The sequence below is a fragment of the Galeopterus variegatus genome, unplaced genomic scaffold (genome assembly GCF_000696425.1).
Source record: "Galeopterus variegatus unplaced genomic scaffold, G_variegatus-3.0.2 Scaffold568, whole genome shotgun sequence".
NCBI classification, from domain to species: Eukaryota; Metazoa; Chordata; class Mammalia; order Dermoptera; family Cynocephalidae; genus Galeopterus; species Galeopterus variegatus.
In genome coordinates, this window is record NW_007726679.1 from 324281 (window position 1) to 331527 (window position 7247).

At 34.3% G+C, this 7247-nt stretch overlaps 1 long non-coding RNA gene across 1 annotated transcript in view; it reads right to left on the bottom strand.

Annotated features, from left to right (window-relative positions):
- Window positions 1-1846: 1846 nt before the first annotated feature.
- The window catches only part of LOC103588402, a 93685-nt gene continuing 88284 nt past the window's right edge, over window positions 1847-7247 (bottom strand). The window contains exon 3 of the long non-coding RNA XR_550312.1: window positions 1847-1948. This is a non-coding gene — a long non-coding RNA (uncharacterized LOC103588402). The remainder of the gene's footprint in view (window positions 1949-7247) is intronic.

Genomic DNA, 7247 nt, shown 5'->3' on the forward strand with positions numbered 1-7247 from the left:
AAGGCAAATCAGAAATAATGCCTCTCCAGACAGTTGCAAGTATGTCTCAAACATATTTACTATGTGGAGAAGAAAAACAATCTTCATTGAGAATTTATATCACAGGCTGACCTTTGCTTGGAGTTTGAAAGACATTAGACAAAGATGAAGAAAAAATTAATAATCTGGAAGAAAATGTCTGATAATATGATGCAAAAATGCATCAAAAGAGACAAAGAGATGGCAAATATGAAAGAGGTTAAAAGACACAAAAGTCAAAACAAGAAGCTCTAGCATACACCTAGTCAGAGTTCTATAAAGAATGAAGTGAGGAAATACAGGAGAGAAAATATTTGAAGACATGATGGGTGATAATTTTCCAGGAAATATGCAAGATGCCAATCCACAGATTCAAGAACCCCAAAGAATCTGAAGCAGGATTTCAAAAAAAATCCTGTCTCAGATCTATTGTGGTGAAACTGTAGAATACCAAAAGAAAAAAGAAGATATTAAAAGCAGACAGAGAAAAAAGGTAGATAACCTTCAAAGGAATGACATTTAAAATGACAGCTGACTTCTCCATAACAGCAACGGAAGGTAGAAATCATGATGATATCTTCAGCTTGCTAAGTAAAAATACATTACATAAGTGAGAGCAAAATAAAGACATGTCCAGATAAGTAAAAACTGAAAGAGTGTGCTACCAATCACTTCAGGAAGGGTACACTAGGCAGAAGAAAAGCAGCCCCAGGTAGGACTGAGTAATAAGGAATCATAACAAGAAATATGAAAAATGTGGAGTAAGTCTAAATACATACTGACTGTGCACAACAATGTTGATATCTCATGAAAAATTTTTGAGATAAAATTAAAATACATGACTATACTAGCATATAAATCACAAATCATATGATTGAAGTTAAAATACTCTAACTTTCTTGATTATTTGAGAGAAGAGTAAATATACTTCTTAACTTTAGATTTGGGTCATTTACGTATGCAGGCTAAATGTTCAGGGTAATAAAAAGTGGAAATAGAGGGCCTAATTTCCAAACTAGTAGATGAGAAAAATGTACTGAGAAAAAAAAATCAATCTAAAAGAACACAAGAATGGGAGGAAAGAAACAGAAAAGGCAGGACAAATAGAAAGCAAATAACAATCCATATATACCTGTAATTATAAAAACTAGAAAAGAACAACTAGGTTAAAGACAAAGACTGTCAGAGAAGTTTTTTAAATTAACTATAAGCCGATTATTGGGGAAGAATATACAGACACAGAAAGTAGAAGGATGGGATGAAGATATACTAAGCAAATAACCAGAGCAAAGTTGGGATATTTCTACTAGTATTGGATAAATGAGACTTTTACTAGAGCCAGAGAGAGTTTCTATATAAAAATAAAAATTTCAATTCGCCAGGGAGATATAATATTTTGAAGATGTGTGCCTAAGAATTAAATTTCAAAATATATAAAATTTGGATAAATGAGACTTTTACTAGAGCTAGAGAGAGTTTCTATATAAAAATAAAAATTTCAATTCACCAGGGAGATATAATATTTTGAAGATGTGTGCCTAAGAATTAAATTTCAAAATATATAAAATAAAATTTGACAGAAATTTTACAAGAAATAAACTTTACAAGAAGAAATAAATTTGTCTCCCTCATGGAAGACTTAAACACATCCTTCTAATTAATTGATACAACAATAGAATTAGCAAGCTTGATTCCTTGCATTCAACAACTGCAATTCAAAAACTGCACAGAAATTTTCAAAAACTTGACCACATACTGGGCCTTAAAGTTAGTCCCAACACCACTTCATACACTACGCAACACAACCTCATTAAGTTGGCCGCTGGGAAGGACTGGCCACATGTAGGTAAGCTTGTTCCATAAAGGATTTTCAACTCTGGAATGTTTCCACTGGCATGGCTTACTGGTCCCTTCATGCTTTATGGCCCATCTAAAACAAAAGAAAAGACAAAAGATAAAAAGGAATTTAGTGAGTTTAAGTATTACTTCAAATATTTATTTTATTCATTGACTACGTACTTGCTATGTGCTAGGCAGACTCAGTTTGATTTAAAAATCCAACTCTGACAATCTTCTGTTTACAAGAGACACAAATGAAAGTAATTTACAGATTAAAGAGTAAAATTTTAGATCAGGAAAACATACTTAAATTAAGGCGAAATTGGCATTGTTATACTAGACAGTGGAATTTGAGGCAAAAGGCAAAGTAGAATAACATAGTCACTTTATAATAATGACATAAATAACAATATTAACAGAAAAAAAATCAAGCAAAACTTTAGATATTCAAAGAGAAACTAACATACACACAATTATTGTGGGAAACATTATTACATAACCAACAGATTATAAAGTAAATTTTTCTTAAGCAATAAATAAGGACATAAAATACCTGACTGCTATAACTAATACATGTAAATATGAAAATTTATTTATACAAATTATAGCATGCTAACAGAGAATACATCTTTCTCAAAAATTCATGAAACATTTGTAATATCTGCCTTATATTCACAAACTTTAATACAGCTTTAAAATTACAATTGAACAAGCCACATATTGTCTCTAATGATAGAATAAAATTAGATATAAATGCAAGTTTAAATTTTACAATTTCAACCACATTGTAATTAAATAAACACAGACACAAAACAGTCTTTCTCCTCAAATTCTACTACACTAGATAGGGGGAAAAATTACACGATTAATAGATATTTCATGAGCAAGGAAAGCAATATACAGTATATGAAAGCTTATAGTCTACATCTAAAATTACATTCAAAACTAAATTCATAATATTAATAGCTAATTTATAAAGATCTCAATAGAGAAGGGAAATTAATAAAGCATTCAACTTAATTTATTTTAAAATTTGTGTAAAATTGTCCTGCGGAAAATACAACTAGGTGAAGGGAAATAATAAAGATTCAAGTAGAAATAATTTAGAAAATAGAGCCTCAGTAGAATGGTTTAAAAAAAATTCTTTTGAAATAAAAAATGGGATATAAAATCTCTTGCAAATAAATCTAGATTAATAAAAATACAACACAAATCAAATGGAAAAATTGAATTAAATAGTTAACATAGAGAAGATAAAAAGTAAGGTATATTATGCATTTATATATTAATAAATAGAAAAATTCTGATGAATAAACAAATTTCTGGGGAAAACTCAGATTTGAAGTAGAATATAGGAAACAGAAAACATGCTCTTGGTCATATAGCTTTGAAGGTCAAGGGACAGATCATTTCCATGCTATAAAAAATATTCTAAGCCATAAAGACACGGAAAACTAGTTGCTTCATCACATGAAGGGGAGATAAGCTTCATAATAAAGTCAGTCCCTGGTCATTTAAGAAGAGATACAACAATCTTACTTACAATTAAAGATGTAAAATTCCTAAATCAATATTAGCCAATAAAATTTAATATTACAACATGAGAATAATCACCATAGCTAAGAAATACTATGAAATGAAATAATGGGTATCATTCAATATCCATTTCAATACTAAGAAATGAAATGATGGATATTTATTAACATAGTAGATCAGGGATTAATGAATATGAATGTAGGAGCGGTGCATCACCCATAATTTTCTAGAACACATGATGGTCATCTTAGCCTGGAAATTTTCTGAGATCACCCAGCCCCTTCAGAACCATCCATAGTACTCAACCGTATGTTCAATGATCCAGGTTTCCCATAAGCTTGCTGGAAATTTATGGGGCCCAGACACCAGGCGATGGTCATCTTAGCCTGGAAATTTTCTGAGATCACCCAGCCCCTTCAGAACCATCCATAGTACTCAACCATATGTTCAATGATCCAGGTTTCCCATAAGCTTGCTGGAAATTTATGGGGCCCAGACACCAGGTGTGGTGGTATCAGGAAAGACCTACTTCTTACCAACATGAAACAAGGAAGAACCAAGTTGAGGGCTCTCGGAAGCCAAAGCGGTGGTGGTAAGTGATATTTCTGTGTTGTACGTCTCTTCCTTTCTCAGTGAAATCATGCACTCATTATCCGAAATATGCAAGATGCCAATCCACAGATTCAAGAACGCTGATTAGGCAGTTTCATTGCAGTTTCAGAGTCAAAAATCTAATTGGAACTTCTTTAAGAGAGGAGAAGAGAAGAGGAGATGTTTCTTTTAAAGAATTTGCTGTAAAGGAACCTAAAGAAATATAATAATAACCAGAGGTAGATGTGGAATGTAGGAGGGTTAGGAGGGTTTTTGTTTTTTTTTACATGTTTTGTTTTCTCACAATGTCTCCTAGAGTGTTAGCGACATACAAGACAATAAATATCTAATAACTTGAAATGAAGCCTAAAGAGAAATGGAAAGTTCATTCATCAGGCAACATAGTTGAGCTATCAGAATATTAGTGAACAACTTCAGAAGGTGTTAAGCTCCTGCTGTTGCAGCTGAAAGTAATACAAACACACGTATTTTATGGTCACATCAATTTTACTTTATTTTTTTTGAATACCTGACTATCTCCAAGGACGTGCTTCTTTTGAAAACCCCTCTTGCTGTAGTTTTATCATCCACATGTCAAGTTCTTCTGGGCTTGGAGGTGCGAAAACGCTCTTTCTTGCTCCTCATAGCCACTTCCAGAGATTATTGTTACTCTATCTACTGCCAAGGATCGCCAGTTGCTTTGAAGCACATGTCAATAGACTACAACACCTGCCACACTTCTTTGTGGCATTCCTATCAGTTCTCCTGTGTCCTCCCTTCTAATTTATTCGAGAGTTTACCATCTTGGTTGTTCTCGCCACCTCTGCTCTTTGAATCATTCAACATCTTTTAAATATTTAAGTAGAAAATTCATCCTGGCTTCTCAGTGTCTCCCAATTCCTCAACTGTACCAGATACTCCAATCCATTGCATCCATTAGCTTTTCATACTCCTAACCTCCCTGCCAGGTAAGTTCTTCTCTTTGTACTCAGCTAAGATTCATGATCCAGCATTATAACCACTCTCTTGTCCCATCCTCAGTCCATTGTCTTTCTCTTCCTTCTTTGCACTCACTTAAAAATATATATATAATATGTATATATATATATATATATGTGTGTGTACATATTTATATATAATTGGTATATATATGTATATATATACCAATTACCTATTTGAGTCTAATTCTCTACTTATTCAAAGTCTCTTCTTCAACAATTGAACAGTGGTTGGAGAAAAACACACAAAAAATCATGGATGGAATCCCTACAAATAAGAGAGCACAATGAGGGTGGGAAGCAGTGTATATTACATTTTTGGTTGTCACAATGATCAGAGGCCACTACTGTCATGTAATTGGCAGAGTACCAAGAATACCAAATATTCTTCAAAGTGTCAGAAAGTTTGTCCTGCAACCCACAGACCTTTAAATTTCCCTCTGAGCATTCACGTAGATGAAAATCTATTTATCTGAACCTAAAACCAAACTATATCTTACAGAAAACACAAAGTATTTTTACACAATTTTAATAAACACTGAGATTTTTAGGAATTCAAATCCCTTCAATATCTCAAGGAGGAAAGATATGTTTGAGTTTTTTCATGTCATTCAGTCTTGGAAAAATCACATCACTAATGGCCCTACCATTCATGGTATCTGAGTCACCAATATAATACAGTTGTATCCCTTGGTATTTGTAGTTCACACATTCAGGTGATTCTATGAATAGGATCAAGAATGTGAAAACTTAATAATGCTGTCTAGTATAGCTGTGCTGAGACTGTATTGAAATACATACTACTTTCTTTTTAAAGGTTTCTTTTCCTAACCATTATTATTACTGGTCAGACACTTCTTTCAAATTTATATTGGTGGGTAGGTTATCTTAGCTATGAATTTTATTTTAGGATAGTAAAGAAGTCATTACAAAATATCTGTTATAAAAAGTGAACATCACATCTGATAGTACTGATGGTTACTATTTCAAATTTACAACAAAAAACCTCAAGTGAGCCCTTAGGACTGCTGGGCCATCCTGTCACTGCATCCTTCTGCACATTGACTGCAGCTCTCTGAGGGGCACACCACTTCCTTCTCATTAAATCTCTCACTCCTTGCTGCCCAATTGTCAATGTCTGCTGTAGACCTTCTTATTTCACTGAGAAAACAGAAGTGGTCAGAAAAGACTTTCTTTATCCTCCCACCAGCAAATCCAGCCAGCTCCCTGCCTCTGCAGCCAGATATCCACCTTCCCTTCTGCTACAGTAAAGCTGTCTCTGCTCTGAGCCAAGGCCAACACTTCTGCTCGTGCCCTAGATCCTTATCCTCTCTCATCTAGGACTTTGTTCCTGCCCTGCACTATTAATTTTCCTTCCCTTCTGGGTCATCCCATCTGCACAATGTCTGACAATCTGACATCTTGAAGACAAAAACAAAAAAACAAAAACCCTCCTAACCCTCCTACATTCCACATCTACCTCTGGTTATTATCATATTTCTTTAGGTTCCTTTACAGCAAATTCTTTAAAAGAAACATCTCCTCTTCTCTTCTCCTCTCTTAAAGAAGTTCCAATTAGATTTTTGTCTCTGAAACTGCAATGAAACTGCCTAATCAGCGTTCTCATATCACCAAAGCCAAAGGCCATTTCTTAAGACATACCTGAACTAACAACAGTGTCTGATAAATGATCATTTCCTCCTCCTTAAACGCTGTCTTCACTTGACTTTATTTGACTTCCATGGAACCACATTCTCCTGGTTTTCACCCACATTAGTAGCTAAAATTGTTAGTCTCCTCTTGTGTGCCAGAGGGTAGGAAATAAATCCTCTGAAAATCCACCCAGGGCCTGATATTTCAAGGGAGGTCAGATAGATGCTTGTTGATTTGATGCATGCGGGGATATTATTCTATGATAAAGGACAAAGTGCATCTTGTACATCATACAACAAAGAAAAAAGCACAGCATTGCTAAGGCTTTGGGGGGCTTGGAGACAACATAAATATTGCACTTCAAAATACTGCTCTGACCCATTTACCAGATAATCCAGAAGGCTGCTAATTTCAACAGGAATCCAGGACATGAGAAGTATCTGAAACATGCTATGGTACAAGCTTCTCTGTACACCTGGGTGATATGACATAGCAGATCCAGTGGTACTAAAGGTATCTGAGATGATAAGAATGCTGTGTTAAGTCTCTGATAAGCCAAATAGGAGAAGTGTGGTGTGAACCCTAAGATTCTTAGGCGAGACCATGTTCCCT